The sequence below is a fragment of the Geotrypetes seraphini genome, chromosome 4 (genome assembly GCF_902459505.1).
Source record: "Geotrypetes seraphini chromosome 4, aGeoSer1.1, whole genome shotgun sequence".
NCBI classification, from domain to species: domain Eukaryota; kingdom Metazoa; phylum Chordata; class Amphibia; order Gymnophiona; family Dermophiidae; genus Geotrypetes; species Geotrypetes seraphini.
Window position 1 is genome coordinate 96,369,332 of NC_047087.1, and position 25,173 is coordinate 96,394,504.

The window sequence follows — 25,173 nt, forward strand, 5'->3', positions numbered from 1 at the left end:
GTGCTGTTATATAAGTGCATTTAGAATCCACCCCTACATGTGCTAGAATCATTGCCTAATAGCAATTAAGGAAATCAAGGGTAAGAGCACATAGGCCAAATGGCTGTCACAAAAATTTGCTCTTGATTAATATTAATCTTTTTTCAAACAAATAACCCAAGTCATGAGACATTATTCAGGTGATAAAGGGAGACATTGCAAGATGATCCTTTCACTAAGACAGTAAACAGGGGATGACATTCCAGAAGCTTCTGTGAGAAACCAGTGACCCAAGCATAAAATATGTACTATGACAAAGGACAGATTCCATGATTACCACCTTAAAAGAGCCTTAAAGTAGACCAGTGAAGATCCACAGTATCCACATTTTGCTTAGGAAATCATGGTTATAACAAACACACTGGAGAGCATTACAACAGGTTTGGGGTTTGCTGTTGCTACATCCAACTAATATGGATTTGATGAGAGAGTAATGCTTCATACCAGGTAACACAGCCTTTCTAGTGTTCATCTCAGCCTTTCCTCTCATCCAAAATTAAAACAGAATTAGAGGCCAACCAACATTTTTATTTTCTGTTTCAGCTGAAACTGAAATTCATCACCTGATTTCGGCTGAAGCCAAAACTGAAACCAAAAACTGAAGGTTGGTTGTGTGAATGAGAACCAGTAAGGGCTGCTGGGGATTGTCAGCGCTTGAAGTCTGTATCCCTCTGCTGAACTCACAATATCTAAAGCCATTGATGGGCATGTTTGATAGGACATCTAAGTTCGACTTTGGATGTTTTCTGCAAGATTTCCAAAGTAGGGGGCAGAGAAATGGCCATTTTCGAAACCAGCAAGACCACTAGACATCCAAATATATATTTTTTTTAGAAAATCGCCTATTTAGAAGTTTTGGCTATCAGTACGTCCAACCTTAGGACATTTTAACTTTTTTGGCCATTTTGAACAACAAAAACCTCCAAGTTCAAAATGTCCAAATCCAGACCATTTGGATGTGGGAGGAGCCAGCATCATAATGGACTGGCTACACAGACATGCCAACAGAGTAGTGGGCACCTTAGAGGGCACTGCTATGAACCTTACATAAAGGGTGCCAGATGTACATCTCACCATAACACCCTTATAATTTATGCTGAGCCTTCCAAAACTCCCCACCAAAACCTACTATACCTACCTGTCTCCTACTCCAATAGCCCTTATGGCTGCAGGTGGCACCTATATGGCAGTATAGTAGGATTTTCATGGGCTCACACTTTCTACCATAAATGTGGTGTTTATTGTGGCTTATGGGCTTGAGTCATCCTTTCTATGATTCAATGATTCACTAGCCCACCCACCAGGCTACTTAAGACAACTGTGTGCAGCTTCCTTGCCAGATGCTGTTGCTCTAGAGCAGGGATGTCAAACTCAAATCAAATAAGGGGCTGAAATTTAAAACACAGGCTAAGTCGCGGGCCGAATTTTATATTAAGATACTTAGTCTTAGTAGAAGTATCACCAACCCCATGCTGGCTCTGTGGTATAAACAAAATAAATAAAAAAGACTTTTCCTCTCTCTTTTAGGTCCTACTTCATGCTTGCTGTCTAACACCAGTTCTGACAGGATAGACATTTCAAATCTGACATATTGTAATCACAAAATAGAAAATAGAATTATTTTTTCTACCTTGTGTTGTCTGGTCATTTTGTTTTTCCATCATCTTGGTCCCAGTTTCTCTTTCTGCTTTTTGTCTATCTTCTACTAATTTTCTTTCCAGTGTCTGCTGTCCATTTTTTCTCCTCTTCTCTCTTGTTCCATTCTCTCCTTATGCCTGTCTCCAACATATTGATTTTTCCCATTCTGCTTTCTTAACTTTTTCTTTTCTTTTTTTACCTCTGTCCATTCAAATCGTGCCCTTTTTCTCACCCTTCTTTTTAAATTTTCAGCCACCTTTAAATTCTCCATCTCCTCTCAGTCCCTAGCTCTCTCATTTCCCATCTCATTCCTTTCCCAGCCTCCTATTTCCTTCTATCTACTCCCCATTACATCTCTCCTCCTCTCTCTCCCCGTGGTCTATTTTGCTCCCTCTCTTTTCTGTTGTTTTTCTTCCCTCCCCCCTTGATGCTGAACAATGAGATGGAAGGGGGAAAAAAAAAGATGCTGCATCTCTCTCTTCCTTCCACCCCCAGGACTAACATTTCTCCCTCCCTTCCAGATCCAAGTTCTCTCCCTTTATCTTCCCAACTGCCCCATCCCATCTCTCCCCCCTGTCTGCATACCTCCCTCGCTCCATCTTCCCAGGTCCACCATTTCTCCCTTTCTCTTCCCAACAGTTCTCCCTTCTTCAAGTATCTCGTTCCCTCTTTCTCCACACCACCCCTGGTCCTACCTCTCTCATTTCATCTCTCTCTTCACAGCCCAGCATGTCTTCCTTCCCATGCTGGTCCCTCTCTCCTCACAGCCCAGCATGTGTTCTCTTCTGCGCCGGCCTCGGCAGTGACTCAGCAATATTGTCCGTGGCTCCCCTTCCTGCTTTCCATCTGCTGTGTGGTCTGTCTCCAATGACGCGCATCTTCCTGTTTCCACACAGGTGGACCACAGCAGACAAAAAGTAGGAAAGGGAGCCACAGACAACATTGCTGAATCACTGCCGAGGCCAGCAGATTCTTCAGCGTGATGGCAACATCGGACTGGCGCGGGAGGGAAGATATGCTGGGTGGTGAGAAGGGGAAGTTCAGGAGCACTGCTACAGGCCACATAAAACAGACAGGCGGGCCGAATTCGGCCCACAGGCCTTGTGGCTGACACATGTGCTCTAGAGACAGGTATGTACTGTTTCATTCAGATCTTTATAGGATGGGAGGCGGTCATTACTTAACCCCTCCAGTGATCATCTGGTCACTTAAAGATGCTTTGAAAACAGGTCTAGCTCCAGACATCTAAGTTCCATGCTTGAGAAAGGTTTGATTATCACTGCAAGAAGTCCAAGTGCTAAGGCCCGCCCAAAGCCCGCCTCCAATATGCCCTGTCAAATTTTGGACGCACAGTAGCTAAGAAGCCTAGTAAGATGTTCAGAAAGTTGGCATTTGGACATTTTGGTGAGAAAAACATCCAAGTGCCAGTTTATGATGTTTTTTGGATGACTTAGTGTTTTGAAAATGCCCCTATGTATATAACAAAGTAGATAATGAAATACCATATTTTACCTCCAAGCAAACCAGCCTCCTTACCCATGGACTGAAGCTAATGAAAACTGATAAAGCCACAGTGCTTTTACAACGGCTTATTTTGCACCACAGTGGGAGTGACAGCTAGTATCATAACTCCACAGAAATCCTAATGCCTAGGGAGCTTATCGTTCCAAAATTACAGACTTTAAACTCCTGCTAAAATTTTAGATGAAAAGCATTTATTTGGAGAACTCTATTTACCATATAAAATATTATGCAAGATCATAACTACATTACTTGTAATTACAGTGCAAAAAAAAAACCCCAAAATACAAAAAGTAGCTGCCTTACTCCCCCCCCCCCCCGACTCCCTTACATTCCCTGGTGGTTTAGTGATGTACTCAGTACAGGAGCAATGTCCTAGTCTTGACAGCCATTTTGAGAACAGACCCAGAATGGGCAGAAGTAACTGGGGATTGCTTCTGCCCCAAGTACACCCCCTAGACCACCAGGAATTGTAAGAAAGGCCCAGGAAGTCTACAAGTAGGAGGGTGTACTTTGGGGCAGGTCTGGAAGGAGAGAGACAAGCTGAACAAAATGGTCATTTTAAGCAGAAATCGAAATCAGGCAGAAAAAAAAAAAAGATTTGGGGCAGATTTTGGTGCCATAACTGAAACCAAAATTCAGTGGGCCTCTAAACAGAATGATATGAAGGAAAATCATGTTTATCATGAGACTCCCTTCTATTCTATTTAGGATTAACATATGGCTCCATAAAATGGAAGACGGATTGAGACATCCAGGTTTTACTTCCACTGCAAGCAATGGGAGTAAGGAGGACAAATAGAGACAGCTGAGTTTTATTTCCATTGAAAGCAATGAAAGTAAAATCTGGACGTCTCAATCCGTCCTCCTTTTTCTGGAGCCATATGGTAATCCTAAATTTCTACTGCTCAGTTATCTCATTCTAATTTACCTTGGAAGAGGGACCTGAACCACCAGGCTTTATCACATCATACTTCATTTCACTAGAAACCTCTGATAACTACTACCCTTTACATTTCTGCCAGCTTTCAAAGGGTCAATAAGTTATTTCATTCAAGAGCAGTACCACTTAAATGCGATCCCCTCCCCCAACCCCCAACAGCGAAACAGATTGGACTAGTGTAGTCCTAGCCTGCTTTACCGTACAGGTCTGGAGAGGGCCACAGATAATCTGGAGTGCACAGCCAGGCAGCAAAAAGAAATGAAAGTAGGTAAAACTTAGAATGTGACTTTTATCTCACCCCCATCCTGATCTTCATTAAAAAAAAAGACCTGAACTCTCTTCGAATGGCAAAAAGTTTGCAACGCAATATCTTACACCAAAACCGTATCCCTGGTCTATCTAATAAACACAATCATTTTACGAAAATGCTCAAGATTTTTTTGTACTTAACATTTTAATTTTCGGATGCCTTTTATCCACGTAACCAAAACAAGTTTCTGGAAATAAAAAAAATATTAACCACATCCACTTTTAAAATCGAAAATAATATTGTGAAAGCTAATTATTTTCTACCTTTTTTTAGAACGGAGGTTTGGGAGGGGGGCCCAGATTTTTTTTTATTTTTTTAATTAATCACGCTCCCCATTCGCTTGAAATCGTTTCCAAGTACGAAGGAATCTATTCTTGCAGCTGTGCACATCTGGCAAAAGAAAAAGCGTAGCTCTCTACCACGCCTGCAAATGCTCCCGGTTTCTTCCCCATCCTCGAAGAGACTGTCGCTGAGGACGCCGCCCATTGGCTTCTGCCTGCCTGGCTTGGGCTTCCAATTGGTGCTCCCGCATGTCAGTCTCCCGAACTTCAGACTCGTCCACGTGTACTGTTCTGCCCCTAGCGGTCTCTGGGGGTATTGCAACAAGAAGTTGGTACTTTATTGCTGGGCTACGGAAAGGTTGTAGGGATATGAATGGCAAAGAGCCTTGAACAGAGAAACTGCCTATCAGATGAAGGACAAGAATCAGGAACCACGGGTGAGGCATCGTGAATGAGAAGAGTCATAGGTGCCAACTTTGCCAGAATGATTGGGGGTGTCAAACGTAATACATATTTCGGTATTTCTCCCTGGATACGATTGAGAAACTTGTTCAATATGGAGGTGCTTAGCACCCACTGTCATCCCTAGAGTTGGCTCTTATGAGGAGAGCTGCCCTGGGCAGAAAAGTTTCAGGGGTTAAGAAAGAACTTGGATGGGAAGGATTGCCTTGGGAGAAAGACAAATGGACAGCTAAGGGCCTAGAGCAAGGGGAAAAGAGAAATTTTAGAGATGAGGGGGGAAGGAGCAGGGGAGAAAGAGGTAGCAAGGATAACAAGTGAGGGAGAGGTGAAGGAGAAAGGAAGTAGTTTAGGAAGAAAGAGGAGGCTAGCTGTAAGAACTACCCTAACCAGAGAATCTACAGTAGTGGGTGGGAGAGGCAGTGGGGCAGAGGCTAGGGCTAAGCTAGGGAGATAATCTAAGGGAGAGGGCTGCTCCAAGGCAGAGAGGCTGCAGGAACAAGGCAAGCCAATCTTAACAGAAGGCCTAAAGGGGCCACAGAGTATTGCTGTCTGGGACAGGTAAGGTGTAGGGGTTGAGGGGGAGGTTGTTAAGGCAGGATTTTTAGCCAACTATGAACCCTGAGTTTGCAATGAGCATAGTATAGCAGCAAAGTCAGCTGGGTTGTTCACTTAAGGCTAACCTCTTCCTTTCTCTAAATCACTCTTAAAGCAGGCCAGCTGATGGAGCCATTTGTAGACCCGGCTGCAAGAAAAGTATACCAGAGGACCTGTAGTCTCATCCCACTATGTCCTGCTCTATCCTTATGATGGCTCTTGGCCTCTTTGTTTCCAAGTCCAGATTCTAGAAAGTGTTAGTCAATTTTTGATGAAGCTTCCAATCCCTGATACAAAAGAGGTTTTGCCCAATGGTTCTGTGGACTTTTCACGACAAAAAGTTAAACAGTATGATCAGTGTCAAACCTCTACCCCTTTATAGCCATTCTGTGAGACAAGTTGGAAACATAGAAACATGACAGCAGCAGATAAAGGCCAAATGGCCCATCCATGGCATCCAGTATCTTCTCCACACCCTAGGACAGGGGTGTCAAAGTCCCTCCTCGAGGGCCGCAATCCAGTCGGGTTTTCAGGATTTTCCCAATGAATATGCATGAGATCTATTAGCATACGATAAAAGCAGTGCATGCAAATACAGTGGTACCTTGGATTACGAGCATAATCCGTTCCGGGAGCATGCTCGTAATCCAAAATGCTCATTTATCAAAGTGAGTTTTCCCATAGGAAATAATGGAAACTCGCTTTGATACGTTCCCCCCCTGAGGCCAGGGCACTGCTTCCCCCCCCCCCCCCGCTCGCAAAGTCGTTCCCCCCCCCCGCATGATCTGGTACCCCCCGTGAGAACAGGCACCCCCCGCCCGCCCAACTTTAATTCACCCCTCCCCCCCGTCTGGCACCGGCACGAGAACCGCTCCCATCTGCTCGCAAAGGCCTCCCCCACTCGAATCGGCACCCCCCCCCACGAGAACAGGAACCCCCCGCCTGACCAACTTTAACTCACCCCCCCCCTTTGGCACTGGCACGCAGCCCACAAGTGCCGGTGCCGGTGCCGCTTGAAGATTCTTGGCAAAAGGGAGAATTAGAAGGGCTTGAGCATTCACAGATGCATGCTCAAAGCCGGCAGAGACTGGGAAGAAGATCTTCAAGCGGCACTGACACTTGTAGGCTACGTGCCGGTGCCAAAGGGGGGGTGAGTTAAAGTTGGTCAGGCGGGGGGTTCCTGTTCTCGTGGGGGGGGTGCCGATTCGAGCGGGAGGGGGCCCTTTGCGAGCGGGGGGGAGCGATGCCGGTTATCGGGGGGTGCTTGCAAATCGAGTCAACACTCGGTTTGCGAGACACGTTTTGCGAGAATGTTTTGCTCGTCTTGCAAAACACTCGCAAACCGGGTTACTCGCAAACCGAGGTTTGACTGTAGATCCCATGTATATTCATTGGGGAAATCCTGAAAACCCGACTGGATTGCGGCCCTCGAGGAGGGACTTTTACACCCCTGCCCTAAGAGATCACACGTGCCTGTTGCGTGCTTTCTTGAATTCAGACACAGTCTTTGTCTCCACCATCTCTATTTCTGAGACTATCCCATGCATCTACCACCTTTTCTGTACAAAAGTATTTCCTCAGATTACTCTGGAGCCTATCACCTCTTAACTTCATCCTATGCCCTCTCACTCTGTTGTTTCCTTTCAATTGAAAGAGACTTCCCTCATGTGCATTTATGACACACACCAACAATGTGTGGACCAACTCAGAGACCCAGGAGGCAGTACTGCAGTAACTCCTGGAGAGCAAAGTTTTGCATCACATCCTGACAGTGGCGTGGTGAGGGTGAGAGGTGCCCAGGGCGGAGTGGTGCCCCTCCCCTGCCTCTTTCTCCAACCCTTACCCTCATCCCACTCCTGATGCATGCCTCTTCCTCCCCCCTCCCCATACCTTCTTTTAACATCCTGGCGCGAGCAACAACCCCAACCTGCTGCTCGCGTCAGCCATCGGCTCTCCCTCTGACATCATTTCCTAGGTGCGGGTTCAGGAAGAAAATTAGAGGAAGAGCCAATGCTGGCATAAGCAGCAGGTTGGGGTTACTGCATCACGCGCCAGGAATGTTAAAGAGGTACTGGGGAAGGTAAGGGATGCGCGCGGTAATGGGGAGTGGGGGGTGGAAAGGAGGACAGAAGCAGGCACCTCAACCAAGACAGTGCCTGGGGTGGACCACCCGCCTCCCCTTACTAAGTCACTGCATGCCTGAACTTGCTAGACCTCAATATGGTGTTTATTATGATTTATTAACGCCTTTTTTATGAAGAGAAACATCCAAGTAGTTTACAAATTCAATGACAGTAATTAGGTACTCTTAAGTATTTTCTCTATCTGAGTGGTTAAGTGACTATCCCAGAGTCACAAGGTGCAGCCTGGGATTGAACTCACAGCTCTAAATACTAGGCCACCTCCTAGTGGTGATCATAAAAAGTTGTCATAATTAATAATAATTTGGGTTTCTGAGGCAACATTTCATGCAGGTAGGATCTGAAATATACATTCAGCCATATCTGGAGCAGTGAGCCTAGGAGCACATGATCATAAGTCAAATTGCACAGAATCTTCTAAAGCCAGTGCTTAGGATAAGCTAGAGAGTCAGGTTTTCAGGATGTCTGCAATGCATATGCATGAGAGACATTAACATACAATGAAGGTAGTACATGCATATGCATTGCGGATATCTTGAAAACCTGACTGACTGGGTGTGTCCTGAGGACTGGGTTGAGACATAGCATTCTGAAAGAAAGAACAGACAAAGTTAATGTTATTATGATCCGCATGGCGAAGTGAAATAACCTGCCCTGCTCAGAGCCACACAGCATCATGATTGTAGAAAAAAACCACAGTAACATATTAATTGATAGAGGATAAAGACTTGCACAATCCATCCAGTCTGCCCAACAAGGCAGTCAGAGCGCCACATCCAGCACTCTGTGCAGGTTACACTCTTTCATGATTGAACACTAGCATCACAAACAGGGCAGTAAAATTCTGCCTGACACTGACCTTACTCTCTAACCACTGGGGTTGCTGTTTAAGCACCACTCCTGCCCATCATAATATGTTGACAGCTATATGAACTGAGGTACCTCAGAGGAGACACGCGACTTACGTTCGGCGGGAAGGCACTCGCAAACTTTTTTCAAGTTCTTCAAGCAAATCTGCATGCAAGGCTGTCTGCTATGGGTTCCGTGGATGACGTCACCCATATGTTGAGAATATCTGGATAACAACTGTTACGGTAAGTAACTGTGCTTTTGAGCAGGGACTGTTTTCTTCTTTGTGACTCTGTGCAGCGCTGCGTGTGTCTGGTAGTGTTATATAAATAATTAATAGTAGTAGTATGTTCTTACCTTTCTGGCAAGTTTGCTTTATTCCAGTCCTTGCAGATGGTAGGCTGATCACCCTCATCTATGAGGAAGCCTGATGTGTTTTATGAAAAGCAGTATTTTACTAATAGGAAAATTAGAGATATCTAATTGTAGTACAGGCAAACAAGTTCTCACTTTTGCTACAAAATAAAACAGAGGGACTTTTATAGGAGCAACCAGTTTACTGGAATTCTACAAGTGTTCAGCAGGTGAGGAAAATATGGGTAATAATGTGTTAGATTTCAACAGAAAATAGAAAACATTGGTGCCACCCAGACCTGCCCAACTAGATGCAGAGCTTGCGCCTATCATTGATGGGCTCAGAAAAAAATGAGGAGCGAGCTCTTGTTTTATTTACCAAAATGTAAATGCAGTGAATGCCCTACAGTGGTAAAGACAAAAGATTTATTTACTTGGACACAAAATCACACATCGGAGATCACCAGAGCAATTCCTCCATCTCGCTGGGAACTTTTAGGACCAGATTACCTTATGATTACGATAGTTAAAGAGAAAGTCAAAACATTTGAGGAATAAAATACATTTCTGAGGTAATTTTGTAAAGTGATTCCTGTGCATATGTAGCCGTATAAAATTGCCTTGTATAAAATGGCAACTAGTATAAAAGTATATGCCTTGAAATGACTTTGCCAAAAGCAGATTTTGAGCAGGACATGGGCAGAGTTAGCACATAGCTGCAGAATTTGAATCCATCTTGGGACCCTACGGTGTTCCAAATGGTTCAAAGTCTAATGTCAGAGTTGGTACAGTAAAGTAAGATGATATAGCTTATCACATGAAGCTATTATCTTCCCTTCTGTTTATGCTGAAAAGCTCAGGAGAGGGAGGGGAGAGAGAGATGAAAAAAAAGAAGGTAAGCTAGAGAGTGTTGAGGAAGGGGGGTGTGCATGCTGGGATACCATGGGGAAGATGGGGAAGCTGTATGCTTGTGTATGTGTTTGCTGGAGGGGGTACCACAGGGGAGAGAGAAGATAAAAGGCAAGCTTTGGGGGCAGCTGGATGGAAGGGAGATAATACTTTGAGGGAATGGATGGTAGAGGCCGTATTTGTTTTTTTTTGGGGGGAGGGGTTCTAGCTGAAAGGGGGCTGATGCTTTAGGGAAGCTGGTTAGAAGTGGCTAATGCTGCGGGACCCAGGGCTGGAAAGTTGCTGATGATTTTTTTTGTGGGGTGGAGGCTGGGACTATAAGAATGGGCTGTGATATATTTATCATTTCAGTAATACTGAAAAGTGTACACAGTACTATACAATCAACAGGCAATAGATGGTCCCTGCTCAGAAGAGATTGCAATCTAATTGGACAGACAGGACATACAGAGGTTGGGGAGTTTCTTGCTGATAGATTGATAGGATGCACATAGGTGGTTACAATCAAAGTGCTTTACATATTATACATAGGTACTTATTTTGTACCTGGGGCAATGGAGGATTAAGTGGCTTGCCCACAGTCCCAAGGAGCTGCAGTAGGAACTGAAGAAATATCAAAGCAACAGGAGACCCTGGAAAGAAAATTTAAAAAAAAAACAAAGAAGAGCAGAAAAGAGAAACAACAAAGGTAGAAACAAGTTGGGTTTTTTTTCTGAATTTATTAATTGTAATATGTAAACTTTTGCCTTAAGTTTGGTAGGAGAAGAGGTAGTTGGTCTTCTACTGTAAGGGGCAGTCCTTGAAACAGCTTAATGCAAAATATGTGCCATGTTGGAAAAGAAGTTCCCAATTGACTAGTTTTAATGAATGTTTTCAATCAAAAGATAAGTGTACTTTGATAACTAAAAAACTAAATTAACATAATAAAAAGTAATTTATGAATAATAAAGGAAGATATGAATATTTTAAACCAGTACCGATGATGAGGGTGGAATGTAAGTCACATTGGTAAAAATAAAAAAAACAATAGAGCATCACCGCTTAGGTCTGGATGAGATCCAGCTAATGTATTAAGGGGTAATTGATGAAAACTTTAGGAAATGTGCATTTCAGTTTTTATTTCTATTACTATGACACACAAGTACTATGTAACACTGCTGAACATACAAAAGTAGGTCTTGATTATCCATTCCTACTAGAGAATGACATGGTGACAAAATTCATCACCGTTCCCGTCCCCGCGGATAACCACGGGAAATGTCATTTTCTAGTATCTATTTCAACCTCAGTCCTTCTACACCAGCATTCTTCAAAGCAAAGCTTGCGGGTCAGTGGTTGTGCCCAATTATACTCCGATTCTTCCCTCTCTCCTTAAAGAATGACATGAAGATGGTTTCCCGCAGTTATCCGCGGGGACGGTAACGGTGATGAATTTTGTCACCGTGTCATTCTCTAATTCCTTCTCTGGCTGAATTATATTCACATACCTTTCTAGTGTGACTTTCTTTACATTAATCCTCTTATTTTCTAACTCCTGTTACTCTGTCTTATCTTCCTATGGTTCCATCTTTGCTTTTATGCTTTACTATCCATTAATATATTTTAATATGTAATCATTGTAATGTAACATACTATGCCATACTAGGGATAGGGACTGGGATTTATATACTGCCTTTTTGTAGTTTTACAACCACACTCAAATCAGTTTTATAGTCTATTTAATGTACCTGGGGCAGTGGAGGATTAAGTAACTTGCCTAGGGTCACAAGGAGCAATGTGGGGTTTGAACCCACAACCTCAGGGTGCTGAGGTTGTAGCTTTAACCATTGCGCCACACTCTCCTCTTCCACACACTCCTCCATTCTATTATTTTTACTGTTATAACTGTCTATTGCCTATAATCGATTTATTCTTGCTGTCTTCAAAAAGGGAGTAAATTCATCCTAATTAATTAACTTAGTTATGAGGGCCAAGATATCACCAGACAGAGCAGCAGATTATCCCAGGACAAGCAGGCATGATATTCTCACATGTGGGTGACGTCATCTACGGAGCCCCGATGCGGAAGCATTTTCAAGCAAACTTGATTGAAGATTTAAGTTTGCTCTGCTGCTCCACGCATGCGTGCCTTCCTGCTCCACTAGGGGGTGCATCCCCTCGTGGTCTCCAGTTCAAAATTTTCCGCGAGCCTAGAAGACGTGTTTTTCAGGCTCTGCCCCAACTGCCTTCTAGCACCGCGATTTTTTCTTGTTTTTTCACGATTAAGTCGCTGTGCGCGAATTCCTTACCTTTTTACTTGATTCCTGCTTCGTTTTCAACGACCCGGAGGCTTCCGGGTCCCCGTGGCCGCGTGGCTAATCGAGCCGCGGCTACTTTCGATTTAATGTCCCGGCCTTTGACCGGCTTTAAAAAGTGCACCCGGTGCGAGCGGCTTCTTTCTCTCACAGACCCGCATCGCCGGTGCATCCTTTGTCTGGGGGCGACTCATCCAACCGACTCCTGCCCCCAGTGCGCTATTTTCCAAAACCGGGCCCTCCGCCGAAGAAAAGCCCGCATGGCGGATCTCTTCACCCCGGACCAACCCCCCACTTCGGCCTCGAGGTCGGCCCTGGCCTCGGCCCCAGCCTTGACCTCGGCCCCGGAAACCTCGGCATCGCCTCGAGACTCGACCCCGAAGTCCTCGGGACAACAGAAAGCCTCGGCTCCGGGTAAGTCCCCTCTTCCCTCTTCAGGTTCTGTAACAGCGAAGAAGCCAGCCTCGGGGACAACGGCGACGCATGGCGGAAGCCCCATGCTTACAGCCCCGTCTAAGCCCTCCAAGCCTTCGGGCCGTGCCTCCACCACACGGGAATACTCTGATACGAGGTCGCCCCCGGTGGAGCGCACAGAGGCAGGGGACATGCCTTCGATGCTGTCCGTGCCCGTCTTCCAGGACCTACTCCGAGCGATGATCACGTCGGAGCTGTCCGCTGCAATAGCCCAGTTTCAATCGGCCTCGACCTCGAATGCGCCAGACCAACCTGAGCCTCGCACCGAACAACCTCGAGGAAAGGTGCGCAATCCTCGCCGCATCCCATCCTCCTCGGACTCCTCGCCGAGACGCCCGAGACATTCCCCCTCTGCGGACCGCCGAGGGGCAAAACGTCGGGCTAAAACGACAGAAACCTCGAACCGCCGTACCTCCAAGAAGGCCCGAGGTTCACCAACCCTACGAGGCCGTTCCCCCACACCTCGTACAGGACCACTAAGGGTGGCTGAGTTATCACTCTCCAACCCGCGTATCCTCCGAACTCCCCCTCGGACGCATTCTCCGAGGGAGTCCGGATCGAGGTCACCAACCCGACATCGATCGGTACCCCTAACCCCGGCATCGTCTCCGAGGGGCTCCTCGAGACGCCGAAGATCGACAACCCCGGAACACTCTCACAGTGCTTCCCCAACCTCGGAGCATGGATCAGAGCATGAACCTCGATACTCGAGGGAAGCCTCCTTATCCTTCTCCACCCGGCGAAGGTCTCGTTCCCTGACCCCGCACGGGGCTCCGGGGACATCTCGCCCATCCTTCACTCGCTTTGTCCAAGACATGGGCCAAGCATTGGACTTAGATCTCCAGTCCGACTCCAGATACTCTAAAGAGTACCTGGCGGAGCTGGATATGCCATCACTGCCCAGAGAGTCCCTCCGCTTACCACCTAACCCGGTACTCCAACAGGCCTTCTTCAGGAACCTGGAGACCCCCTACATGGTCACAGCCGTACCCTCCAAAATGGAGGCCAAGTACCGCATAGTACCTTATCCGGGATTCGAGCAACCACAGCTCTCCCACCAATCGCTGCTGGTGGAATCCTCCTTGAAAAAGGCTCACCCGTCCCGTGTCTCAGCAGCGGTACCCCCCAGGCCGGGAAGGCCGAACCCTGGACAAGTTCGGCAGGAGACTATACCAAAACGCAATGATGACTTCTAGGGTGCAAAGCTACACTTTCACCTTCACATCATACCTCAAACACCTCATTGGACTATTGAGAGCCTTTGAGACTGACCTACCGGCCTCCCGACAGGAAACGTTCGGCCTGCTTTTAGAGTCCCTCTCCAACCTGCGCCTTCATCTATTCCACGCGGCCTACGATGGCTTCGAACTCTCCTCCAGAGAAGCTGCCTTCGCTATCGCCATGCGCCGATTAGCTTGGCTGCGCCTGGTCGACATGGACCCCAACTTACAGTGACCCGGTTAGCAAACCTCCCTGCGTGGGAAAAGGAATTGTTCGATGACACTATCGAGGCGGCGACAAAACGCCTCTCCGAACATGAACGCTCATTTGCCTCCCTTGTCCGGCAAAAGCCCAAACCGCCAGCGCCCAGGCCATACAGGGCCCCTCCCCCGCGCCCGCTACCCACAAAAAGTCCACCCCTGCTTTCCTCGCGGCCCCCCACCCAGACGTCCGCAAAGCACATCACAGGGCCATGCCCAAGTCCACAACCCGCCCGCGGACCACCAAACCATCCCCGTCCCTTTTGACGGGACAACGCGGAAGGGGGCGGGCCCCCTCCGCCATAGTCCCAGACCACCTTCCCATCGGAGGTCGACTCAAAGCCTTTATTACCCTCGCTGGGAACAACTCACGACGGACGCATGGGTCCTTGGCGTGATACTCATCAGGTACTTCTCTCAACTTTCGGGCCATTCCCCCCGGACAACCCCCCAAGGAATTGCCCTCCCAACAGGACTCAGCTACCTCTACTCCTCTCCGAAGCTCGAGACCTGCTTCGCCCTGAGAGCAGTGGAGAAGGTCCCCCCCGACCAACGGGGGAAGGGCTTCTACTCCCGTACTTTCTGGTTACCGAAAAAAACGGGAGACCTACGCCCAATACTAGACTTGAGACGCCTCAACAAATTCCTGGTACGGGAAAAGTTTTCGGATGCTCTCACTACCAACACTCTACCCCCTGAATCGACGAGGGCGACATGGCTCTGCTACCCTCGATCTCAAGGAGGCGTACACACATGTCCAGTGCACCACCCGCTCACCGCAAGTTTTTGCGTTTCCAAGTAGGGGACTGGCACCTACAATACCGAGTCCTCCCCTTCGGACTAGCATCAATCACCGTCGGGTCTTACACCAAGTGCCTCGTGGTGGATAGCAGCAACCTTACGCTCCCCAGGGCCTCCAGGTATTCCCCTACCTGGACGACTGGCTAATCAAAGCCCGTCCAAAGAAGGGGCTAATCTCAGCGACCCAACAGACTATTACCTATCTACAAAGTCTGGGGTTCGAAATAAACTTCCCCAAAATCTCAACTACGCCCCTCACAATCCCTACAGTATCATCGGGGGCCCACGCTGGACACGGTTCGCCTCCGTTCCTTCCTCCCCCCTCCGCGCCTGGAGGCGTTAGTAAGTCTGAGCCGAAGATCTCTCGGCTGACCTCAGTATCAGCCCGACAGATGAATGATCCTCCTGGGCCACATGGCCTCCACCGTCCATGTCACACCCCTTCGCCCGCCTACCATCTGAGAATCCCTCAATGGACCCTGGCGTCTCAATGGCGTCAAGACCGGGACCCCGATCGACCACTCAGTGACAGTGACTACTTCAATTGCAACGATCGCTCCGCTGGTGGGCCGACTCTTCAAATCTTTACCAAAGGTTTGCTCTTCCTCACCCCACCCCACAGCAAGGTACTCACCACGGACTCGTCGGAGTACGCTTGGGGAGCCCATCTGGACGGCCTGCGCACCCAAGGAATGTGGTCAGCACAAGACCGACGCTGCCACATCAACGTGCTAGAACTTCGGGCCATCTACCTCGCAGCAGTAGCCTTCCAACATCTGCTCCGCGACCGAGTGGTTCTCATCCGAACCGACAATCAAGTAGCGATGTAACTACGTAAACAAACAAGGGGGCACAGGATCTTGGCCCTTTGCCGGGAAGCTCTGCGCCTCTGGAAATGGGCAATCTCCAACAACACCTTCCTTCGGGCGGTGTACATACAAGGAGAACAAAACTGCCTGGCGGACAGACTCAGCCGCCTCCCTCCAGCCACACGAGTGGTACACTACACTCTCAGGCCCTACGAGGAGTGTTCGAACGGTGGGGGACGCCTCAAATAGACCTGTTCGCGTCCCCTCACAACCACAAGCTGCCTCTCTTCTGCTCCCGGATATACTCCCCGGACCGGCCTCGAGGCCGACGCCTTCCTCCTCGATTGGGAGGGAAGGTTCCTGTACGCGTTCCCGCCGTTCCCTCTGATACTGCCGGACGCTTATCCACCTGAAAACGGTACAAGCCACCCTGAGTCCTGATTGCCCCTCGCTGGCCAACGCCAGCCGTGGTTTTCCCTTCTACTTCGACTCAGTGTCCAGAGATCCACTACCTCTGCCTCTGTTTCCCTCTCTACTGTCACAGGGTCAGGGTTACACTGTTACATCCCAATCTTCAATCTCTTCATCTGAATGCTTGGTTTCTCTCTCCCCCTGACTGCTCTCATCGGCTCACCCGTGTCCTCAATCAGTCAAGGAGATATTGGAGGCCTCTAGAAAAATCTCGACGAGAACCTGCTACTCCCCAAAAGTGGACCAGATTCTCAACCTGGTGCTCCTCCCAACAGCCAGGACCCGGTGTCGGTCCCCGTCCCCCTGGTCCTTGACTATCTACTTCAACTATCTCATTCCGGCCTAAAGACCAACTCCATTCGAGTACACCTCAGTGCGATTGCGGGCCTTTCATCAGCCCCTGGAAGGGAAAGGCCCTCTCGCTCCATCCCTTAGTCACTCGCTTCGATGAAGGGCCTGCTGAACGTCCACCCCCCTCTCAAACCTCCCCCGGTGGTTTGGGACCTTAACGTGGTTCTGGCTCAACTAATGAAACCTCCATTTGAGCCCCTAGACAAATGCCATCCAAAATTCCTCACTTGGAAGGTAATTTTCCTACTTGCACTCACGTCCGCACGGCGGGTTAGTGAGCTACAAGCCCTGGTAGCGGACCCACCCTTCACGGTATTCCATCACGATCAAGGTGGTACTGTCCGCACCCATCCAAAGTTCCTACCTAAAGTAGTGTCTGATTTCCATCTAAATCAGTCCATTGTCTTACCTGTGTATTTTCCCCAAGCCCCACTCTCACCCCGGAGAAGTGGCGCTCCACACTCTTGACTGCAAAAGAGCGTTGGCCTTTTACCTCCAATGCACTCAGCCACACCGGAAAATCCCACAACTGTTTTGTCCTTAGACCCAAACCGGTTAGGTCACCCAGTTTCCAAACGCACCTTGTCCAACTGGTTGGCCGATTGCATCTCATTTTGCTACGCTCAGGCTGGTCTCGCGCTGAATGGTCGAGTAACGGGACACAAAGTCCGAGCGATGGCAGCCTCCGTAGCCTTCCTCAGGTCAACACCTATTGAGGAAATCTGCAAGGCTGCCACATGGTCTTCGGTTCATACCTTCACCTCCCACTACTGTCTGGACTCCCTGTCCAGAAGCGATGGCCGATTCGGCCAATCGGTGTTGCGAAATCTATTTGCTTAAATTGCCAACTTCCCTCCATCCCTCTGCAGTAAGCTTGGAGGTCACCCACATGTGAGAATATCATGCCTGCTTGTCCTGGGATAAAGCACAGTTACTTACCGTAACAGGTGTTATCCAGGGACAGCAGGCATATATTCTCACAACCCACCCACCTCCCCGAGGTTGGCTTCTTGGCTAGTTAAGTGAACTGGAGACCACGAGGGGATGCACCCCCTAATGGAGCAGGAAGGCACGCATGCGTGGAGCAGCAGAGCAAACTTAAATCTTCAATCAAGTTTGCTTGAAAATGCTTCCGCATCGGGGCTCCGTAGATGACGTCACCCACATGTGAGAATATATGCCTGCTGTCCCTGGATAACACCTGTTACGGTAAGTAACTGTGCTTACCCTGTCACCTTCCAACATCCTGTCTTCACACTATCTGGCATATCAAAGCAGCTCCTGATTAGTGTAATCGTGACTTTACCACTAGGAAGAAGCGATCGGAAAATACCGTGAATTAGTGAGTCCACAATTTGTTTACCACGAATTTACAGGGGTTTACTATATTTGCAAATTACTGGTGTCTTTTTCTGCAGCTGCAGTTCAAAACAGGTTTTTTTTCTAATAGGAAAAACTAATCATAGCTATCCTCTTGTAAGAGAGGTCCAGAAAGGTGCCTAAATAATAAAGGCTTAACAAAATCCAACAATCTAAGGAAACACGAGAAACCACAAATGACAAATAATAATTTAGTCTCTGTAATCTTTTATATTTTCTTGTTTCCTTTTGGTCCAAAGTCTACTTCTCAGAGGCAGTGAGGTTGTAGCACAATAAGACAACAGAAAAGGCTTGCAAAAAGGTATTTTATATACAAATATATGTATGTTATTATTATTATTAGGATTTTATATACCGCCTATCAAGGTTATCTAAGCGGTTTTACAATCAGGTACTCAAGCATTTTCCCTCTCTGTCCCGGTGGGTTCACAATCTATCTAACGTATGTGTGTGTGTGTGTGTTCTAAGCTGGTGTGTGTGTGTGTAAGTGAATATGTGTCTGTCCTTCTGTAAGTGGCTGAATAGGGGTGGGAGTATCTTGTGTGTCTGTGTATGTCCTGTTGTCTGAATGTGTTGTGGGTCTGTGTATGTCCTGCCTCCCTGAATATGTCAGTCCTATGTTGTATATCTGAATTCTCTTTAACAGCATCTTCCTGTGTCATAATTTGGTTTGTTTGATCTGATGTGTCCCGTAAATTCTTTTGAAGGTCTTGTTCTTGGAGGCAAGTTGTCTGGTTCCTTGTTGATCTACTGGTCCTAAAACAAATAAACTAAGCCCAAAACGTAGGATATCCAGTCTGCCTACAATGACATCACCAAGGATAAGACTTGTAATATCAATCAGAGGTGTTTGGCTAATACTTTGGGTAAGCCCTGAATAGCACAATGTCATGCTGATATGTCTCCACCTAGTAGCAGCGCAGCCTTGCTGAGGCTGGTGGGAATCTCCTAGCTCCACCAGTTGAAGACCATGTCTTTTGGTAGACAAAACTCCTCCAAGCTCTGTAATCAGCTCTGGATTGACAATGACACTAGCACCAGCACACTGTGTATACTTAGTTTTTACTCAATATATGAAGACTGAGCAAGTGTGGTGTGCTGGTAGTGGTGGTGGCCTAGAGACACTGTTGCGGACTGTTGAGATTGTTATAAGTTCTGGTCATTGTATATAGAGATTTTCAGCTGGTGGGGCTTGGGGATATCCACCAACTAAGGTACTTATATTTTGAGTTGGGGAGGTCAGGGGCAGAGAAAAAATTTAATGCCCAGCCACTTTGGGTTCAAGTCCATCTAAAATTGGCTATGCCACTGATCTCCATCAACAATAATGTATTAGAAAAATATGTCATGAGCCATCAAAAGTGGAATAGATAATTGTGAAAATGAGTGTGCCTTCCATAGTACATATCACCATTAGTCCACTAGTGAAAACATAATGAAAAGTGTGTGAATGTTCAAAATAAAAATAATGAAAATGTATTACTTATTGTATGACCAAAAGTCCAAGGGTGTAAGCCAGCTATTGAGTCTTCTGACATGATGTCCTGCTCATTCTCTGCATCAGGGAACTCATAGCTACTGTTCTTGGACTGTGTGTGGATGCTGCTGCTATGAGTTCCCTGATGCAGAGAATAAACTGATATGTCGGATGACTCATAGTTGGTTTACACCCTTGGACCTTTGGTCATACAATAAGTAATAAATTTATATTATTTTTCATTTTAAAAGTGTTCATATTTTTCATTGTTTTACTGGTGGATTGATGGTGATACGTCATGTGGAAGGCACACTGTTTTTTAAAAATTATTTTATTTATTAATTTTCAAAATTTAACAAGCATTTTGAACATCTTGTACAGAAAAGATCACATAAATAAAATAAACTTTACATAAGAACATAAGAATTGCCGCTGCTGGGTCAGACTCGTGGTCCATCGTGCTCAGCAGTCCACTCACGCGGCGGCCCCCAGGTCAAAGACCAGTGCTCTAAATGAGTCCAGCCTCACCTGTGTAAATTCCAGTTTAGCAGGAACTTGTCCAACTTTGTCTTGAATCCCTGGAGGGTGTTTTCCCCTATAACAGTCTCCGGAAGAGCGTTCCAGTTTTCCACCACTCTCTGGGTGAAGAAGAACTTCCTTATGTTTGTATGGAATCTATCCCCTTTCAAATTTAGAGAGTGCCTTCTCGTTCTCCCTACCTTGGAGAGGATGAACAATCTGTCTATCTGCTAAGTCTATTCCCTTCAGTATTTTGAATGTTTCGATCATGTCCCCTCTGTCGCTTCTTTTCAAGGGAGAAGAGACCCAGTTTCTCCAATCTCTCACTGTATGGCAACTCCTCCAGCCCCTTAACCACTTTAGTCGCTCTTCTATGACTAGAGAATGACACGGTGACAAAATTCATCACAGTTCCCATCCCCGCGGATAACCGTGGGAAATAATCCAATGTCATTTTCTAGTGTCTATTTCAACCTCAGTCCTTCTACACCAGCATTCTTCAAAGCAAAGCTTGTGGGTCAGTGGTTGTGGCCATTCATACTCTGATTCTTCCCTCTCACCTTAAAGAATGACATGAAGATGGTTTCCCGTGGTTATCCGCGGGGATGGGGACGGTGATGAATATTGTCACCATGTCATTCTCTACTCTGGACCCTTTCGAGTAGTATCATGTCCTTCATGTATGGCGACCAGTGCCTGACGCAGTACTCCAGGTGAGGGCGCACCATGGCCCAGTACAGTGGCACGATAACCTTCTCCGATCTGTTCATAATCCCCTTCTTAATCATTCCTAGCATTGTTTGCCCTTTTTGCCGCCGCTGCACATTTACAAAAGAAGTCAATTGTTGCATCTAACATAATCCAGTTTTCAATGAGTGGATAATGCAATTAATAATTGGAAAAAAAAATAGAAGTGAAGCTAGCTAATCATTATACAAGGAGTCAAATTAAGTGATTGTTGTTCCCTTTCTCCAGATGCTTCAAGGTTAAGAATTTGGTAAGGTGTGATGGATCAAAAAATATATACTTATTAGTTCCATATCTAATTATACACCCACAAGGAAAACAAAGAAAGAAAATACCCCCAATTGAAATTAGAGCAGGTTTTAGCAATAGAAACTAGCATCTTTGGGACTGGGTCTCTTTACACACATCTGGGATGATTTGTATTTTTTCTACCGAGGAACTCTTTATTCCTATTCTTAAAAAACAATTTCAACAACCAATTTTTATCTAACGTAAGGACAACCATTACCAAGAGAGTTGCGGACTTAGCCTGTTCTATTATTGAGGTCTTCAACAATGCTGTAACCCACAAGGGAAAAAGCGATATTGGATCTGGTCCTCACAAATGGAGAGAGTATCTCTAATGTTCGAGTGGGTGCTCACCTGGGTAGTAGCGATCATCAAATGGTTTGGTTTGATATAACGGCTAAAGTGGAGAGCGGCCGCACGATACTTAAAGTCCTAGATTTCAAACGTACGGACTTTAATGCAATGGGAAAGTACCTGAAGAAAGAGCTGTTAGGATGGGAGGACATAAGAGAAGTGGAAAGACAGTGGTCTAAGCTGAAAGGAGCGATAAAAATGGCTACGGACCTTTATGTGAAGAAAATCAATAAAAACAAGAGAAAAAGGAAGCCGATATGGTTCTCCAACCTAGTGGCTGAGAAAATAAAGGTGAAAGAGTTGGCGTTCATGAAATATAAAAAAAACCCAAGAAGAGGAGAGCAGAAAGGACTACAGGGTGAAACTGAAAGAAGCCAAGAGAGAGATACGTTTGGCGAAGGCACAGGCGGAAGAACAAATGGCTAAAAATGTAAGAAAGGGAGATAAAAATTTTTTCAGATATATTAGTGAAAGGAGGAAGATAAAAAATGGAATTGCTAGGCTAAAAGATGCTGGGAACAAATATGTGGAGAATGATGAGGAGAAAGCAAATGTGCTAAACAAATACTTCTGTTCTGTGTTCACAGAAGAAAATCCTGGAGAAGGACCGAGATTGTCTGGCAAAGTTACACGAGAAAATGGAGTAGATTCTGTGCCGTTCACGGAGGAGGGTGTTTATGAGCAACTTGAAAAACTGAAGGTGGACAAAGCGATGGGACCAGACGGGATCCATCCCAGGATACTAAGGGAGCTCAGAGAGGTTCTGGAGAGTCCTATTAAAGACTTGTTCAACAAATCTCTGGAGACGGGAGTGATTCCTGGGGATTGGAGGAGAGCGGATGTGGTCCCTATTCATAAAAGTGGTCACAGGGATGAAGCAGGAAACTACAGGTCGGTGAGCCTCACTTCAGTTGTTGGAAAAATAATGGAAGTGTTGCTGAAAGAAAGGATAGTGTACTTCCTTGAATCTGATGGGTTACAGGATCTGAGGCAACATGGCTTTACAAAAGGTAAATCGTGCCAAACGAACCTGATTGAATTTTTTGATTGGGTGACCAGAGAGCTGGATCGAGGACATATGCTAGATGTAATTTACTTGGATTTCAGCAAAGCCTTTGATACAGTTCCTCATAGGAGGCTGTTGAACAAACTTGAAGGGCTGAAGTTAGGACCCAAAGTGGTGAACTGGGTCAGAAATTGGCTGTCGGACAGACGCCAGAGGGTGGTAGTTAATGGAAGTCGCTCGAAGGAAGGAAAGGTGACTAGTGGAGTCCCTCAGGGTTCGGTGCTGGGGCCAATCCTGTTCAATATGTATGTGAGTGACATTGCTGAAGGGTTAGAAGGAAAAGTGTGCCTTTTTGCAGATGATACCAAGATTTGTAACAGAGTAGACACCGAAGAGGGAGTGGAAAATATGAAAAAGGATCTGTAAAAGTTAGAGGAATGGTCTAATGCCTGGCAACTAAAATTCAATGCAAAGAAATGCAGAGTAATGCATTTGGGGATTAATAATAGGAAGGAACCGTCTATGCTGGGAGGAGAGAAGCTGATATGCACGGACGGGGAGAGGGACCTTGGGGTGATAGTGTCCGAAGATCTAAAGGCGAAAAAACAGTGTGACAAGGTAGTGGCTACTGCCAGAAGGATGCTGGGCTATATAAAGAGAGGCGTAATCAGTAGAAGGAAGAAGATGTTGATGCCCCTGTATAGGTCATTGGTGAGGCCCCACTTGGAGTATTGTGTTCAGTTTTGGAGACCGTATCTGGCAAAAGACGTAAGAAGACTTGAGGCGGTCCAGAGGGCGACGAAAATGATAGGAGGTTTGCGCCAGAAGACATATGAGGAGAGACTGGAAGCCCTGAATATGTATACCCTAGAGGAAAGGAGAGACAGGGGAGATATGATTCAGACGTTCAAATACTTGAAGGGTATTAACGTAGAACAAAATCTTTTCCAGAGAAAGGAAAATGGTAAAACCAGAGGACATAATTTGAGGTTGAGGGGTGGTAGATTCAGGGGCAATGTTAGGAAATTCTACTTTACGGAGAGGGTAGTGGATGCCTGGAATGCGCTCCCGAGAGAGGTGGTGGAGAGTAAAACTGTGATTGAGTTCAAAGAAGCGTGGGATGAACACAGAAGATTTAGAATCAGAAAATAATATTGAACTAGGCCAGTTACTGGGCAGACTTGCACGGTCTGTGTCTGTGTATGGCCGTTTGGTGGAGGATGGGCAGGGGAGGGCTTCAATGGCTGGGAGGGTGTAGATGGGCTGGAGTAAGTCTTAACAGAGATTTTGGCAGTTGGAACCCAAGCACAGTACCGGGTAAAGCTTTGGATTCTTGCCCAGAAATAGCTAAGAAGAAAAATTACAAAAAAAAAAAAAAAAAAAAAAAAATTGAATCAGGTTGGGCAGACTGGATGGACCATTCGGGTCTTTATCTGCCGTCATCTACTATGTTACTATGTAATTGTTGAACTTGGTCAGCCTCTTGTTGCTCATTAATTTTACTAGGTAAATAATATTCTTAAGTAAATGGGGGAATTGACTCCTCAAAGACATCCAAAGTTTCAACTAAATTATTTTTCAACATTTCTTGTGGCATCTCGGAGAAAACTCGGGGAAAATTCAAGAAGCGCAAATTATTTTCTAACATTTCTAATTTCCTCCTTAAATTAGTATTCTCTTTTATCAAGGTATCTTGTACTTGTTTTATGCCAATTACTTCCTTCTGTGTTTAATCAAAGTCCACTTTGGCTAAAGTCAAATCTTGTTTAAGGTCTTTAATTTCTTGGTTTTGTTCACTTAGTTTCTTTTCAACATTTTTTTTATCTGTGGTGTTAAAGAGTTCCCAGTTTGATAACCAGGTCCCAAAGACTATCCATAGTCACTTCGGGAGGTTTTATCACTGAAAAAGTACTTTCTTGATTTATGTTGGAAAGCTCACCTCCCAAACTCTCATTTTGTTGCTGCTCTTGCTCCTCCTGTCCCTGAGTTGTTCTGGCTGCAGGTATAGGATCCATCCTAGGATTTAACCAGACCTTTGAGGAATCTTCTGCCAGGCTCTCAATAGCCTTGCGGTCCAGGAATACTACCTCTTGGGACCCGCTCCCTTGCCATGGTGAGCTGGCTCTCTGCGTCTGCAGGGGAGTTTCTCTGGCTTCGGGACTTAAAGTGACTTCTAGCCCAAAGACGTCAGTCGTGGCTCCACTCTGCGTCTCTGCATCTAGCAGGCTGTTACTCGAAGGAATCGACTCCCATTAGAGGAGGCTGAGAAACTGCTCTATAGTCGCGGGGGGGGGAGGGGGTTCAGAGCACTGCGAGGCTCCTGCAGTGCTTCTCACCCTTCTCTTCGGCATTTCCAAGGAAAAATTGGCAGTAAAAAACTGCCAAAATAGCAGCAATAATTTCTTGCAGCAAGCTTCCCAGTGCATCCTAATGCTAGTCGCGGCCATCTTGGATCCCACACAGTGGTTTTTAAAGCTATCTATCCCACTTTTTTTTTTTCTGTGTGTGTGTTATCATAAGTGGGGAGACAAATAATTACAAGTTAGAATGGGTATATTTGGGCAACATTCATTTTTTAAAGGTTTGTGCACTTAGGTTAGTAGAAAGACACCATGATTTATTTATTTTTACTATGGATTACAGAGCTATAGATGTTTTAAGTTTGCTATTTTTCAAATGT

The 25,173-nt window shown here is 46.1% G+C and overlaps 1 protein-coding gene across 3 annotated transcripts in view; it reads right to left on the reverse strand.

The window, feature by feature from the left end:
* The window catches only part of TMEM45A (transmembrane protein 45A), an 80,978-nt gene that overhangs the window by 53,640 nt on the left and 2,165 nt on the right, over window positions 1–25,173 (reverse strand). Inside the window, exon 1 of one of the 3 annotated variants that reach the window (XM_033941825.1) lies at window positions 4,715–4,961. The exons of 1 other annotated variant lie outside the window; for it this stretch is intronic. The gene's annotated coding sequence lies outside the window, so the exon portion shown is untranslated. Of the gene's footprint in view, window positions 1–4,339; window positions 4,399–4,714; window positions 4,962–25,173 lie in introns of those variants that run through there. One more of the 3 variants, XM_033941828.1, reaches the window with a different exon arrangement.